General features: G+C 35.4%; 1 pseudogene; it reads right to left on the bottom strand.

The window, feature by feature from the left end:
* LOC114711099 (uncharacterized) overlaps positions 1-17,645 on the bottom strand; it is an 88,664-nt pseudogene extending 71,019 nt beyond the window's left edge.
* Between the last annotated feature and the right edge of the window lie 314 nt (positions 17,646-17,959).

Raw genomic sequence — 17,959 nt, 5'->3', positions numbered from 1 at the left:
GGAGTCTTCCCCGAAGGTCCCGCTAACGTATTGTTTTCTAAAAATGGTAAAGCAACAGGAGTGAGACAACGTCTTAGTAACTAAATCCCTACCTATCCCACACCCTAGCATGGGTTAGCGAGGTGTCAGGTGGAATACACAGAGTTAATAATAGTTGATAAACGTGTATTTAACATTTAAACTCACAATAATCATACAAGACAAATATTTCCACCAATCTCATGCAATTGATACATTTCAAAAAAGATAACATACTTGTCATTTATTTAAAAGATATAAATATCAATGAATATCCCATGTCATATGCAATTCCTAAACCCAAATCCATCCTTATATCCTTCTTATTTCCGCCGACTGGACCCATGGGCTAAGTTCTTTCTATTTGACTGGCAACTTTGACAAGCTCACCACACGAATGATGTGGACCGGCCAAAGACCACAGAGCACTCGATAGACCATGGGTCCCCCTCGAAGAACTAGTGGGGTGTCATAGTCCCTTGAAGAACTAGTGGGACAATAATAACAGCCAACCATAAAGCTCCGTATGGAGGCTAATACCACGTGGCAAGTATATGAATCTCAATAACTCCAATTATCTCCTTTCCCCACCCAAAATAGATGCACAGGGTTCAAAATGACACATTTATATGCATAATCAACAGAATTTCATAATAACACATCATAATCATGATCACCAATTTCTTGCAATACAAACTATGTCAATCCTTTTTAAAATAGCATCCCACAAGACAGTTCATACAAAACGTAGTATACTTTTATAGAATTAGTTATAAAACCACTCACCAACTTCATACTAGAGCATGCAACAGATAGAAATTTAGTTACCTGGTCTTCTAACTAACAGTCAACTACAACCAGAGTCCAACCTTGAAAATGCCACAATAGAGTTTATATCTACAAACAAATACAAACAAATACTATAGGACTTTGCTAATGCAACAAAAAAAAACTAGCAAACAATCCGTTATAAAAGTATTCACGGAGAATCAATGATAACCCAGGAAATTCATTCAAATAAACCTTTCCATGGCAAATAATGTCAACAACTTGAATTTCAAATGAACAGGGAAAAAAAAGAATTCATAGAGGAATCTCGAGAAGTGATTCAAATGAAGATTAAACTGTTAACAAAATAACAGCTTGGTCTCATTGTTTACTCGATGACATGATCATTAGCCCATTTACAGTTATCACAATAGGACTGGTCATCCAAGTCACATAATTTTGTAGACTTGAAGCAGAGGGTAAAGTGACATAAACAAGGTGTGTTGACTGGACTATTCATCCTACCCCATTATTACTGCCGTAAAGAATTGTCTCAAAAAGAAAAAAGGGTAGAAACAGGGAACTAGAGCTGAAACCAATAGACTGGCCAATTGTAGAAGCCTAGAAGGGTTTAATGTATGAAGGGTCAGAGCTGGTTGAGGAAGCGGATGGAAGACAGTATTTAAGAAGGAAACCTGCCATGGGAAAACGGGAAGAAAATCTTTAAGATAAAGGTTAGGTAGTGAGCTAGACTCTCGAAAGCTAGCACTGGTCTTGCATCATTATCATCTTAGTCATTTGTTCTCTTGTTATGTCTCCTCTTATAGTGCCCAGATTGTTCTGCTGTTACTAATTTCTCGTGCTGAATGAAGGAGTCTTGCCAGCTCCTGTCTTAGTTTCTGGTTTGCATTTGTGATTGGTCTGGAGGTGTATAACTGATGTGTGTGCTTGGTCAGTCGCATTTTACTGAATCTTGTCGGCACTAGCATGCGTCTGTACAAGACAGTGAATTGGTTTCTGTAAGCTGTCCAAGGAGTACTTCTGCTTCAATGTCAAATATAAGTGTCTTGCAGTGTTCTTTGTGTTATTCTAGCAGGATTTAGCAAGGTTCCTATCATATGCATTTCTCAAAACCCAACCATCTTCACTATAGGCTGGCACTCTGCCAGTATTACATATAGAAGAAAATAAAAAATATTGAACTGCTAAACTGGAATAATTAGACTTGATATTAATGACACACCTAAAAGAGAACACCTTTAAGGTCCTTTTTCCTTGAAAACCTTTCAAGTGTCCATGTAAGCGCATAAATTCCATCCCTGAAACCAAAAAAAGAAAAGGAGTTGCTATATTTCATGGAATGAAATAAGCGTACGTTCAAAAAGAGGTGGCAACTAGAAACATCAACTTTATAAGCCATCTCACAGCAGAATGGCAAATAATGTTTGGACATGTAATGTTCTGAAATTCTGATTAGCAAGAAAATTACCAACTCATAAATCCATATTCATTGTGTCAAGTTACAATGCTAAAAAGTTTGATCGCAATGATCACATAACCGAGAAAAGTTTTTGTTTGAAGAGGAGACTAATGAAAGAAATTAATAAGGTTATGAAACTAAGAAATCGTTAAAAGATAAATTACTAAGCGAATACTGCAGTAGACATAAGTAGCAAAATTACCCGAGACCCTCCGCTTCATTGGTGTCTACATCTTCCTGGAGTCTGCAGATGCAAAATTACCTGCCACTGTGAAAATTTAAAAGACCAGAAAAAGTAAACTTAAAAAAAAAAAAAAAAAAAGCAAAACACCAACAACAAAAACATCACCATTTACTGCACTCAATCCTTCTAGTCCCATCATCTAGTACAAATCTAACATCAGTAATCCTTCCAGCTTTGTTGCACACCCTTCCTACAAGATGACCTAGATACGATTTTAACCCAAACTATCAGAACAAGAGAAAAGAAGACCACAGCCAACGGTCAATTTGCAATTCAATAGAAACTCACATTATTGACATCCACGCCGTCGATAATCATATTAGACTCATCATCACTTGACTGAAATGCATCATTTATCTGCTTGACCGTCAGAGGAAGCAATGACTGAGCATCACGATTCTGCAAAAGTGAAGCATTAAGTCGGTTCAGAAGTTAACTTTCAACAGTAACAAAGATAATTCGGCCAATAATTTTCACCAATATTCCAAAATATAGTCAAGCCAAAAAGCAGCACAATTAAGTGATTGCTACTTGCTCGGAGGAATTTAAAATAAATAAAAATAAAAAGAATAGATTGAATCAACTGTTGCAGTTCAGTTATTAGCAAACCAAAGCACTAATCGCACTTGCCAGAACATAAAATGAGAGTTGTCTAAAAAAAAACATAAAATTGGGGGGGGGGGGGGGGAGTATGCGAAAGATATGGACCTTGGAGTAGGAGAAGGAAGGTTCATGGCCTTGAGTTGCCCGAGACGGCATAAAAACACCGCCGGAGAAGGCTGCGGCGCCGTCTAACTCGCTCGAATGCATGCTTGTTCTCCCTCTGTGTGCAGTTGGGAAATCTTAACCCTGATAGCAGAGAGCAACGAAACAGAACGCACTATTACAGATATTTGAAACTGAAATTTCTATGGAGCATCTATGACTGGCGTGGTTTTAAATTCTTCGGTACGAAAATGAATTAGTTTCGCGCCCTTCTTCTTCCACTATCCTCTAGCCTGATCTAACTCCGCTTGGCCTTATATTTTCGTCTCTTTCATTTGGGTTAAAAAAAAAGAGATTAAAAAATTAAAATTAGTTTTTTGTTTTGGTCTTTTTATTACAATGCTACAAGTAATATGCATATTGATATTTTGTATTCCCTTATTCCAAGCTCAAATTCTCTAAATTAACCCCTTTTTTCATTTATAGTATTTTATTTTAGCCTTAACTTTGAAATAATTAAACTCAATCTCTAATTTAATATATATATATGTATTGTTATCATATTTTACTTTTTTCTTTTTATTTCAAATTTTATAACTTTCACCTTATTATTTGTTCAATTATCTCTCACATCATTATCATTTTTTCTATTATATTTATTTTCTTTTTATATCAAATTCTAACTTGGTTAAAAGTTAAAACTATAGGTTACTTTAATAAAAGTATGAAAATATTTAAAGACAGTTGATACTCATATCACTGACTTATCAAGTGGAAATAAAATTTGTAAGTACAGCCTTAATTAAATATTTCCTTTCAACCGTTCAAAACTAGCTCTTGTAAACGTTTCTAAGCAATTTCGCTTTAAGGTTTTTTTTTGTGATTTTTTTTAATAAAGCTAAACAATTTAATCGTAAAAAACATCTTAATTAGTGTACTTTTAAATGACCAATGGCCAGTTAAGAACCATCAATATTTCGTTATCTCAGCACAAATAAGTGTCACGGCCATCTTTAAATATATTTTTGTCACGGCCACAAATAGTGTATAGATCATCGAAGTTGTCAGCATCATCAGTCGACTTACAAACAGAATCACAACTAGAAAACTCATATGCCTCCCCTGTCAGTATATAACACATATGATCATTGACCTGATTAACCATTTCAATTGTTGGAGCAAGTATGGCCCTGTCATTAAAGTACTCATTTGACGCTAAATTCTGAAATATCCCACCATATATTGATTTAACAATTGTATCCACTGGGTCACCGTTAGTAGGTAGCAATAATTGCTCTGGGATTTCAATCTCTGCAACTCCATCATGTGCTTCGCCAGTATTCCCATCACTCACATCTAGTAGCCATCTCGAGAACCACTCTAACTTTGCTTTATCAGCTTTAGAAGAAGATAAAGTTAATCTCATTTTTTTGGTCAAGTGGAAAATAACGTAGTGTTTCCATAGACGTGATGACCTAATACATGCATCAATAATACTACCTCTTGTATCTTTGGGAGTTACAGGAAGTATTTGACGGAAGTCACCACTCATCACAATACATTTTCCACCAAAAACTTGATTGCTCTACATTATGTCTTTAAGTGTTCTATCAAATGTGTCAATGCAAAATCATTGGACCATTGGCACTTCATCCCAAATAATGAGCTTCGTGCATTTTATCAAATTTGCTAACGCAAAGTTTTGCTTTATGGAACAGACAGAAGATTTAGAAATTTGTATTGGAATGGCAAATCTAGAATGAGCTATCATTCCGGATGGTAACAAAGTTGCTACAATTCTACTGGAAGCAACTGTAAGCACAATTTGACCTTTTGCACTCAAAGTTTATGTTAAAGCACTCTATAAGAATGTTTTCCCAGTGCCCCCACATCCATATACAAAGAAGAAACCACTACCAAGGACATTTAACGATGCCATAACATCATCACATATACGCTTTTGATCATAATTGAGAGCTTTGATGAGTTCATTAGCTTGGACTTGTAAAGCATCTCTGTCATAATTCAATTCTTATAGAATAAAGTGATTTGTCACATCTATGGGGAGACTTCCTGTTGGTAAAGCAAGGTTAGGAAAATCATGAAGGCTCCTACCATTTTGGCGTAACAAATTATCAATTTCTTGTAGTGCCACATTTTCCTTATCAGACAAAGATATATGGAGACCTGCATAATATAGTTATAACTACCAGTTAATTCAAGTACATAGGAATGGATAAATAAATAAAAATTTTCAATATAATAACTTACTTGAGAAGCTAGGATCATTATGAGGGATGTACAATAAGTCTTCTGATAGAAGTTGTGATGTCTCCTTCCACACATAATCAGAACGTTGAAGCGAAAAGCATAGAACCATACTGACAAACAGTTTGCGTAAAATACTAATCATTAAAAAGTATTAAATTTATAAAATCAAATACAAAAACAGTATGGACTTTTTTCAAGACCAAATAATTCTAAGAACCATTATAAACCAAAAAAGATGAAAAAAAAATACTGATTAAAAAAAACATAAGCATTTAATCATTTATTGTCTTACCCTGCGGCGCCCTTTTAGTGGATTTTGGGGCTCCACCTCTTCTCCTTTCAAAAGCTAAGCTGAGAGATTTTGTTTCTTGGTCTCCTCTCTGCATTTCGGGCAGGTTCACAAACTGTTTTAGGAAAATAAAAGAAAGGAAAATCTAATAGGAACAGAGAATAAGTATTTGACTCATCTATTTCTTAATAGCCAAAGAGACTACAAGGGATAAAAATGAATGGTGGCTAATCTACTTATACACTAAAATTACATAAAAATAATTAAATAAAATCCAGAAATAATTCTTAAAATCTGGGGACTGACTCCAATAGCTAAATAATAACAAATTTGATGGTGGGATCCTCTTAACAGCAATATAGATACTTATTTGACTCTTCAAATCCCTGAAACAATAATTCAAATTATTCAATAGCAAAATAAGGAATTTAAAGAAAACAACTACGGAAATGCTAATTAATCTTCTGTCGCTTTCTCCTTCTAACAAGTTTGCATGGGCTTCTTATCAATTTCTCTACCTATAAAAGCACAGAAGCAAAACTGTTGACCTTGAAATCTTTCTAAAGAATAAGGTAACTCAAATTAACAATAATCTATTAACTATTTTCCCTCCTTGAACTAAAACATTAATCGAATTTAACCCTTAAAAATGGTGCAAAATAAGATAGTTTCAAGAAGTCAACCATACTTGGTGATGGTGGATGCTCCATCTATTCATCAAATGAGTCGTAATATTTCAAGTAAACTACTGTCCTTTTCACAGTGAACCCACTACCAAAAGCTACAATCACCTCGACTTGGTCATCTGAGTCAAGATTCGATATTATTTCCTTCAACTCTGCTTCTTCAAATGAAGTTAGTGAATCTAGCCTGTGGTGCAAAATGGTTGTCTTCGTATAATTTATGATCATTACACAAACACAAGATTCACATGCCTTGTTACCCAAATCACCTGAAGGGAAATATGCACAACAAATAATCATCCCTTTTAAACCATGATCGCTAACTCGAGGCACTTTAAACTTTACAGAAGCTCTTTCACTCTTGAAACTTTGCCAATAGGGATACTTGTCACCAGGAAGGACACAACCATCACCATAATTCCTGGGAGTCAGTCCCTGCTTAATAGCATAAGCAGCAGCTTAGTTCAACTATATAGTTAGGCAAGCGTAAAGGTCATTTCGAATTTTATTGAAGACTTGTATATAGTAGGAATGAATTTCTCTTCTTTTCACATAAAAAAATAGATGAATTAAAAAGAGAACCTGTGAGATATTCTCCAGAAGAGTAGCAGTGACTTGGTCATTCTTTCCAATTTGAATTAGAAGATGCCTCAAACAATTTTCTGACCTTGAGTTGTGAACCTGACTATGATGACCAGTTAACACCAAAGATTCAATCTCAAAGATTTTTGAAGTATTTGGTATTGTTGCCATGTCCATGCAAACTCTGGCATTAAAGGACTCCCAAAATTTTGCAGCACCTCGAATTACTTCAGGGTCATTCTCCGACATGATTTCCAACAAAAGGCTTCGTAGCTTTGACAGGTTATTACGGGCAGGTGAAAGACCAGGGATATTGCTATTCAGTATATCTGAGGAAATTGGCATTTCCACAAGTGATGGAATAAGAGATAAAGGATTATTTGTTGGGGACATCCTTGACCAAATGAGAGAAGGAAACACATCACGCGGTAATCCCCTATAGCCACAAAGAGATATATATCCAACACTTTTTAACCTCACTAAAGATAAGGGCACTTGTGTTATTGCGGTGTCATCAGCAACCAAAGTTGTCAAGGAATCCATTTGCTCTATATCTTCTTCTAACTTTTCAATCCCTATACAACCTGATAGGATAAGAGTTTTTAGTGACTTTAAATTATAAATACTTCTTGGGAGAGTGAAAAGGCTAGTGCAATCCTTCAAGTTTATTAGAAGGAGTTGATTGGCATGCCCAATAGTAGGATGAACCATGGACAATTTTGGACAATTTTTAAGAATCAACTTTTCAAGATTCGGTAGTTTTGAGAAGTCAGGAGTCTGCATCAAGAAAGGGGAATGACTACAATTTAGGATTTTTAACCTCTCCAATAACTGCAAGAAAAGAACATTAGAGAGAAAATTAGTGAACAAACCCATAAAAAAACTAAATAATCAACCATGAATTCTGGTATTACTATCAAAGGCTAATTCAAAAGCCCAGCATTAGAGTTAAAATAAGCGTGCAGGCAATTAACAGCTTGTAAACCACTTCAATGTTTGGCACGTCTAATAGAAATATTGTTTTACATCTTGTTAAAAAAAAAACCAATTAGAAAACAACAAGACATTGAGTGCTAATGCTTTATTTTAAGGGTTTTATGAAAAAAAGAAAGTAAATTGGGGGAAAATTTAGCACCTATATTCAAGAATACTGATGAAGGAAGCTTCATCCAGAAGCTGTTATTAGAAAAGTCTTAATAAAGACCCATCTAGAAGTTACATGGTGAAACAAAATCTAATAATTAATAAAGTTTATTCTTGATGCCAACAACAAAGTATCCATACCTGAGGCTCCCTCCAAACTTGTTTGAGGCTATTGTACTTTAACTCAATAGCAACTAAATTTTTCTGGTAAAGGTTAGCAGGGATGTATTTCAAAGGAAAGCCACGCCAATAAAGCCATCTGAGATCCCTACTAATGTATTTATAGTCTCCATCAAGTTCCACATTACCAAGGCGAAGCAATCTGAGTGCTTTCATCTGCTTAAATGTGTTGGTACAAAAACAATCTTTATTGGTTTGTGACAAATTCAAAGCTAGCCCCTCGACAAATCCTGTACCCTGCAAATAAATAGCATATAAAATTTGAAGTTTCTATCTCTATTATTTATTTACTGAAAGGCAAAATGTAAACCTATGTCACAAGCAAATTTTTAGAGCAAGTAACCAAAGCGATGACTTTTAAAAATACACAATGTCTGCCCAGGAAAAATAAACCACAAGTATACCAAAATGCCCAATTCATTCATGTTCAATTGGCTTCCCAAGCCGTTTTACTTTTTAGAAGGAATGATAAAGATACCGTAGGAAAGTACTTACAGTATGTTTTGATAATACATCATGCACATCTTCATGAAACCATAACCTACTACGCTTTCCAAGCTCTTTAGGTGATTGTTCTCGGATTATCTCCCTCCCCATATCTCGTAACAAATCATGCATCCCTAGCTTATTCTTCTCATCAACAGTTACAAGGCTCCGCTCCACAAGGACACTAATTCCAATGTCTGGGAAAAGACCACAACCATCTAATATTTGTGTGACATCACTCCTATACATCCCAATAAAGAAGCAAGATACATCAAGGAAGATTTCTTTCACAATATCATCACCTAAACCATCAAAACTTATTCTTAGCTTCTTTTGTATCTCATCATTGGGGATTCTTTTTAGTTTGTCCAGTACACTTCTCCACTCTTTCTTCGTCCTCTCAAATAGATAGGAGCCTAGGATTTCAAGGGCTAGAGGTAGTCCTCCAGAATAAGCAACTATATTTCTAGAAAGGTCAATGAATGCCTCTTTAGGACTTAGTTGCTTAAATGCATGCCAACTAAAAAGTTCAATAGATTCACTTCTGTCCATTTCCTTTATTTTATATACATGATCCACTTCAAGGAGTTCGAGCAGATGCCTATCTCTAGAAGTGATTATTATTCTACTTCCTGGACCAAACCAGTCGCGACTTCCAAATAAAGTGTTTAGTTGCTCAACCTCATTCACATCATCAAGCACAACAAGTGCTTTCTTATGGCAAAGAGACTCCTTCAATGTGATTTTTCCTGAATCAATGCTACGTATTACCACCATTGTTGTTTTACTGATTTCTGAATAAAGTTGTTGCTGCAGGCTAATTGGACCATTATCTTGCCCCCATACTTCCCTAATGTTTGAAAGAAAGCTTCTGCTGTCAAATGTTCGACCAATTTTATTATAGATGGCTTTGGCGATAGTTGTTTTGCCGATGCCCCCCATCCCCCATATTCCTAGGAGGAGAACATCATTCATTGAATGGCTTTTTGATATTTTAATCAAATCTTGCAAACGAGAGTCCACTCCTACAGGATGGTTAGCAATAAACAAGTCTTTCTTGTCCAATATTTTACAGACATGCTCAACGATAGTCTTGATATCCTTACTTTCATTCCTAAAGTATAAACAAATTATAACAGAAAATGAGCACCAATAACATAAGCAAGAGTGTAAAAAAAAAAATTGTCAAGCTATTAATGCAACATGCATCAAAATTAGTGCAGACATTATGAACAAACTAGAAACCATAGTGGCAACTATGACACTGCAATCCCCTTGGGACTGGAAATGTCAATATCAAACTTTAAGTAGCAGACTAACATGCAAATATCAAATGAAAGTTCATCATATAAAAACATGATGGCTTTGAGATCAATAAGAAGACAAATACATTACAAAGACCATGCGTTTAAGATATTAGAGTTGAAAACTAAGATCACAAGAGAACATTCAATCAGGTCCACATGAAAAGGCACTTGCAAAACACACAAACAAGCGATTGAACTCAAGGGAACATGGGTGACTTAAAAAAAAAATAGAGAGAGAGAGAGAACGGGGAAACAGTATGCTACAGTTCCCTCTTATCAACAAAAACAACATGCAGAAAATTTTCAATTAGGACAAGTCAACAATGTGAGAGGATCACCACAGATCACTGGTGGGGAGAGTGAGAGTAGAGAAAGAGAGATGATGAACCCACAATAAAATGTGAGCCCTGCATCTCTATTTTCCTAACTTTCACCTCTTGTCACTGGAAGGAATCTGAGTTTATCAATTACAAACACTAAGGTTTCATCCGGTTTCAAAATGGATTCCTTAAGGGATGTGACCAAAACAAAGGGTCATTTTAGTACAAAATCAGAAATTGATGGAACGCAAGCAAAATAATGGATATCAAACACTGGTTTATATTAAATATCAAAGTGTTTTTCCCTTTAATGGAATGAAGGGGAGTTACAATAGAAGAAAGCTTAACACAACACTAATCCCAAGGGAGAGATACTAGAACAGAAATAGAAAGTGATGAAGCAAGATGACCGTACTCCCACCCCAACCTGGCATTTGACAGTGCTAGAGCTCTCCTCACCACATTCACAATACAAAATAGGTCCCACTACCATTCAAGATGCCTTTTTGGTTAAAAAGAAGCCAAGAGTAACTAACACAATCCCCAAAACACACTTTAAACAAAAGACAGGTCTAAAACACGCTAGAGCACTCTAACTTGCTGCTTCTTTCTTTAGATTTGTGGGAGTCTTAAAGCACCTTTCCTTTTGCTTTTATTGTCTGGCCAGCAGAGATGACTGTATCAGAAACCAAAAGGGAAAACTCTCTTCTTAAACACGCAACACTTTATTTCCAACAAAGCCACTTGCCATTACCAAATATGGTAAAAATATTTTTTCTGGGGACCAATTACTAAACATACCTTAAATTTTATAGGGAACAAATTGAAGTGAGTGGTCCTTCCTGTACTAAAAATAAATTTTATCTCTTGCTTTTATAGATCACTGCTTAAGTATTAGTCCTTACTTTAAGGCGCAACTTTTAATGCCAGAAAAGAAAATTACAGTGGCAACAAAAATATCAATTTGAATAATTTACAGCATCATGAGAATAAATGACGTCAATTTGACAAAATCCAAACAATAATTTAAAACATAACATAACATCATTTCTACTAATGAAATCGCTATAATTTATTTATTTTGGAAAAAAAACTAGTAAACCAAATTATTTTGCCAACTAATAATGCACTCAATATTTTTTTTTTGGGGTTAGAATAATGCACTCAATATTTGACTTGAAAACTTTCAGTTGCTTGTCAGAACTCCACCCCAGCACATTGATTATATAAAGGTATCAATATAACACTAACTCTTTTAATGTATTGCTGTTATTTTTACTTGTTAGACATAAAATCTTCTCATATACAATATAACAAGCGATTTGCTGGCAAAAAAAAATTACGTGACTAATGGTGCACATTGCAGCAAGAATCTATCGTGTCTCTGTTTAGGCTTAGCAAAACTGAAAGGAAATATATAAACGAAATATTTAAAAATTACTTGGAATTGAGCACAACAAACCCTGCAATGCCCCCAGCTTCACGTAGATCTATCCTCCACCTCGACACTTCATTTTCTGTGGGAGAACTTCTTTGTATAAGATCTCGAAACGCTGCTCCAAAACTTGACATTTGATTACGAACTTCAGACGGATCCACATCATAGAACACAGGCAGAATTACCCGACCTAGTACTCTATAAAATTCCATAACTTTTGAGAGCTCATTGAGACACCATTTAGAACCAGCATAATTCTTGGAGAAGATAATAATTGAAATTGTAGAACGTTCAATTCCACGTGGCAATTCGATTGAGATGTGGTTTCCCCGTGGAAGGTCCAAATCATCTTTGAAAACAAGAATTCCAGCATTGCTTAGAGCGGAGTAGAGATGAGAAGTAAAAGATGCCCGAGTGTCTTCACCTCTGAAGCTCAAGAAAACATCGTATTGGGCCCTATCAAATGATTTTTTTAGGCCAAGATCAAATGAATATTAATATCAAAAAGTACAGATTGCAATTGCAATTTAATTTCAAGAAAAATACAATAAAATAAAATATAGACTTTGACAATCCTAATTTTAATATCGGATGATTTAGTTTCAAGAATATATATTACCTCCGGCCTTTAATATAAGACCCTGTTTGACTTTTATCTTGATCCTAAATATAAGACCCCAATCCACTTTGTCTCTCATATTCATACATTTTTTTTTCCAAAATAGCTCTTCTAATAATGATAGTTCTAGTCAATACACTTGATTAGCAAGGATATTTTAGGAAAGACAACACCTATTTAGAACAAATAACTAACTCAACTTACTTCCTTAATCTCCTCAAATTAGTCAACTAGCTCTTATAATTAGGACCGGAGGTAGTATATTAAAATCCTTACTGTTTAGGGTTTTGATTAAAAAATTAATTTTCCAGACATTTTATAATTTCAACTAACGGCAGAGAGGCAGAGGTACAATCCTTATCTATCTAGTGCTCTAACTAAATCATCCAGTGGCCGTATAATGACGTGGAATCTATGCATGGCATTCAGGCCCATGTAGTCAACAGGTTTGTTGTTGCTCCAGGGGTGTAATTCAGTTGAACCTTTATACTCCCTTCGTTTCTTATTATAAGAGACATTTGATGCTTATAGCATGTTCCTATATATAAGAGACACTTAAAAGTTATATCTACTTTTTTATGTTAATTTCCTATTTTACCCATATTTATTATCTCCAACTCACACTCTCTCTCCCTCCCACTTCTCTTTCTTTCAATAATTTAATTATTCTCTCTCATGCTCTCTTTCCTTATTAATGAGGGCATTTTTGAAAAAAAAATTATACTTTTTACACATTAATTGTTCTTAACTAATTTTAACTATTTTTTTGATCAACGTACTTTAGTTGTTTGTCTCTTATAATAAGAAACGGAGGGAGTATTTCATAATTGCACACACCTGATAAAATATTTCGGGATGCTAGTTGCATCTTAACCCTAATATTTCTTAATGATTCTTTTTGTATTTGAAAGTAGACACTTAATCTTCCAATGAATCTCAATTTACAAATTTAAATATATAAAATTAATGTGGATTTTTAAAGGAAGGCTATTTTGCTATCTATAAACCTTGGAGCAGTCTTAGGAAGTCACTTTGCTACCTAGACGTTTCATGGCACGGAACCTCTCATATTCTTTCCCATCCTCTTCCCCAGTCGTGACCGTTAATTTCATCTAAGGGCTTAAAACCAGCTCACTTATCATAGCATCGTCATTTTACGGAGTTTTTTCAGACTTGGAAGTGCCCGCGATTCAGCCCTTCGATTGTATTATATATCAGCATTACAGCAAAACAGCCATGGCTTCCACCTTCATGAGACACTTTGGGCTTTCTAGCTTTGATCTTACAGGCTCGGACAATCCTAGAGCACTAGTGTCCATATTTGATAAATTTTTCATGAGGAATAAATTGAACAAGTACTGTATCATGGACAGATTGAGATGCAACTTTCTTTGGTTTTAAAACTGAAAAACCTAACTTTTATTTGCGATTGAAGCAAAAATAAATCAAAAAAATTAGTGTTGAAAGAAAGAAAATCAGCAGTCATGATTAGGGAAGAGGATGGGAAAGAATAGGAGAAGTTCTGTGCCGGACATTTCACCTTATTTATAATTTTTGAAGGTGCGGGAGATCAGGGAAGAGGATGGGAAAGAATAGGAGAACTAAGCTCTTCACAATGCACATGATTAATGTTGGTAGAGAAGATAACTTGCATTTCGGAGGCATTAACCTTTAGAGCTTTGGCAAAACATATCTAAACAAGCCTTAATAAGTTATGACCGTCCAATCGAAACCTTTACAATAAGAGTGATATTATCTATAAAGAACAAGTGGGATATTAGGGACCATTTTTTGTGAGACAGAGTAGCTGCCACTCCTCAATCTCCATTTTTTCTTGAATAAGATGGGCCAACATCTTAACTGCAAAAGATCAACACTCAGATTCGAGTAATGTTGTATTAAAATCATTGCTAAGAATCCATGATTTATCAATGTGCTCTCCCAACCTTGAAAGTTCTATCTACAAGTTTTGTCTAGTAAGGGCATCCAGTACAACATAAACAATGGTCACACACCATGAGTCTCGCTTACTATTTTCTATTCTTAGATGAAGAAATTGTATTTGTCTTTCTAGAACCTCTACCCTTCAAGCACTTGCACCCTAAAGACACCAAATTCCTTTACTAAATTCTTTAGTGTTAATGAAGATAAAGTCTTGGAAGCCAAGATGAGATATTCATTTCTCACCCTTACTTTTATCCAAACAAGTTTCAAGTAAAGCTAGAAAATCCAAATGATAATGCTTTTGAAGCTCTTGTGGAAACTAGGAGATGACTTCAACCTGTTATCCCTTGAATTCCATATCATGAAATTCATAGGGAAACAATCTCACAAGATGATATGGTTTTGTTGTCCAGCGTTTGGACGTCATCCTTGTTATAAGCTTCCTACTTGTCATCAAGTTCATTTGAGAAATGCATCGTCAATGTTCCCTCATCTCCTTTGCAATTCGGCCCTATCCCAGGTCCACCTGTATCGATATTTTGCATGTGAAAATCATACACCAGACTAGTATCCATCTCGTCTAGAGTGGGTCCATAGTCGGCATATTTCTTGCTAAAAAAGGGCTTTTTCACACCAGATGGACCCACTTGGAGAGCATTAAAAGAGTTGCGGACTTTCATGGGTCTATCTATTCTCAAGCTGGGTTCTTTCTTTTTATATATTTCAACTTGCTAGTACCCATATTCTCTTTACCTTGTGGGCTTTTCCTCACTTTTATGTTTAGAGCCATACTAATCCAACCTATTTCATTTATTAATTTTCTTTACAAACTTCTTACTTATAGCTCCTTATGATCCTGACAATTTCTCTGTTTTTCCTTTTCTGACTCCCCTAAGTTTATACCCAATTTACTATTAGCCCTTTTCATAATCCCATGATAATTTTTAGTCGCTTCATTCTTGCCTAATCCTTTCATATCTATAGCCACAACTTCTCCATGAAAATCTCACCCAATCAACATGTAAGGCCCTAGGTGATTGGTGGTTTCTGGCGAGACACCTCCGACGAACACATTCTGACTTTAGTCTTCTTTGCCAATCATTCTTCCTTTCTATGTCCTTTTTGTTATCCGCTTTTCAAGTGATTACTATTCATCAACTTCTATTTACTTTGCAATGTCGAGCAATTGTGTTTCTCATGCCCATATAGCCCACATTCAAAGCAAACTTGGTGAAAACCTTCATATGCAATCTGTCTATCCCCTTCGAATGTCATGTATACTGGGAGAAAAGTTGTTGAAGATCAATCTCTATACATATTCGAGAAAAGCCACCCTTGTCATAGATAAAGGTGGATCTATCTACTTTCAAGGTCTTACCCCCCATGTTTCTAATCATCCATAGTTATTCCACGTTATGACACTCTACCGACAAGTTTGGTACCCGTATCCAAGTGGGTATTTTCCTTTGCGTGTCTAAAGACTAAAGTTAGGTCTCTAATATTGCACCAATAAGTAATGGTCATCAATCATTTAAGGTTCCTTTTGAAAAGCATAATCACGCTCCTCCTGACTTGTTTATTAGACAATATAATAATCATTACTAAGAGGCATAACCTTCATTTGTTCCTAAGGCCTCCACATCCTTTTCACTCAGTCCAAAAGAATGTTCTTTGACAAATGAGCCTCTAGCACTTTGATAATCAAAGAATTCAACCAAAGCTAACACTAGGTAGCATAACACTCCACCAGCAAGTTTGATATCCGTATCCAAGTGGCTATTTTCCTTTGTATGTCTAAATATTAAAGTTAGGTCTCTAATATTGCACCAATAAGTAAAGGTCATCAATCATTCAAGTTTCCTTTTGAAAAGCATAATCTCAATCCTCCCAACTTGTGTATTAGACAGTTTAATAATCATTACTAAGAGACACAACCTACATTGGTTCTTGGGGCCTCCACATCCTTTTCGCTCAGTCCAAAAGAATGTTCTTCGACAAACGAGCCCCTAGCACTATGATAATCAAAGAATTCAACCAAGGCTAACACTAGGTAGTATGCTGCTTGGCAGTTACCACTAACATAAGATATTTACTTTTACTGTCAGAGCTCCTTATTCCTTCTTCATATGAATCATCCTTTCCCTATGTAGCCTCCATGCTTTCGTTCTTCTTTGCAAAGAATGCTTTCTATCCCTTCACAATGTCTTCCTGTTCAACATGTTTCACAAGGAACCTAGAACATCCTGATGAAAGAAGCTTTTCTTTATAAGAGAATGCACCCAAAGAATCAATACCGGTGTCTTCTCTCCTACCTTCCTAATGTCATCTTTTCCAAACACAAAACTCGTTGGCATTAAAGGTCGATCCCAATCGTTGTCTAGCTCTCCCCCTTCCCCTTTATTCCCATCTTCACTCTCTTTACTTTCATTCACCGCCTTTCCGTCACCCTTCGTTCTTTGCTCTCGTCTCTCTTGCTAGTTCTTTTTGGTGCTGCATTTTGAAAAGGCGGCCTTATAGCTGAGATGATTCCTCCATGGCAGCAAGCCACCCAAGACAGATCCTCCATGACAGTTCGGTTAGGTTCACTAACCGAAATGTATATATTTTAAATACCGATCCGAAACCGAACATTAGCTGATAGGCGAACTGAATTAACTGAAATAATATAGTTCAGTTATTCAATTTATTCGGTTTTAGGGCCTTCTGTATTGCAATAAAACTTTCTAGTTATTTACTATATTAGGAACTTAAATTAAAAATATCACTGGATTAGACCGAAGAAACAATAGCAATTCAACTAATATTGGGTTTCTCATATAAAAATTCAATGATTACATGTACATGTGCAGCTTCAATATTGAAATCCTAGAACAAAATCAAATATATATTTAAAGCCAGATGTCTCAAGGATTTAAGGAGAGATGAATCTTGAGACATGACCGCAAGCTTAACCAATTGTCGAGTACAAGGAGGTGGAGAGGAGAGTGGAGATTGTGATGCGGTGAAGAATTTAGTTAGACTGAAGAAGAAGACTACGATGGGAGCAACTAATCTGTAACTAAATGAGAAGATGGAACTGAAGGAGAAGAATGTGATGGGAGCAACTAAGCTATGAAGCCTGATGCGGTGTGGGGTGATGACTGATGAGGAAGAAGATGCGGCTGCCATATAAAAGATAATAAGTAATCTTACTTTAGCTTCTAGGATTTAAGATATATTAGGTTAGGTTTAGATATATGCTTGGGCCTCTAAGGATATCACTTACTTGTTTCATGTTCTATGTAGAGACATATAAATATATATCTATAGAGACACACACATATATACGTATATATAATATTATATATTGACAAAAAATATTATATATACTTATAAATTTTAGTTTTTCGGTTTGAAACTGAAATTTTTTTTCATTCACCAAACATCGAAATAATCAAAACGAAAAACTGAAAACAAATTCGATTCGGTTTTGTGATCAGTTA

The sequence above is a fragment of the Neltuma alba genome, unplaced genomic scaffold (genome assembly GCF_004799145.2).
Source record: "Neltuma alba isolate B1F8T4 unplaced genomic scaffold, ASM479914v2 tig00011277_pilon, whole genome shotgun sequence".
NCBI lineage: Eukaryota > Viridiplantae > Streptophyta > Magnoliopsida > Fabales > Fabaceae > Neltuma > Neltuma alba.
This window is presented reverse-complemented; position numbering and strand designations above follow the sequence as displayed.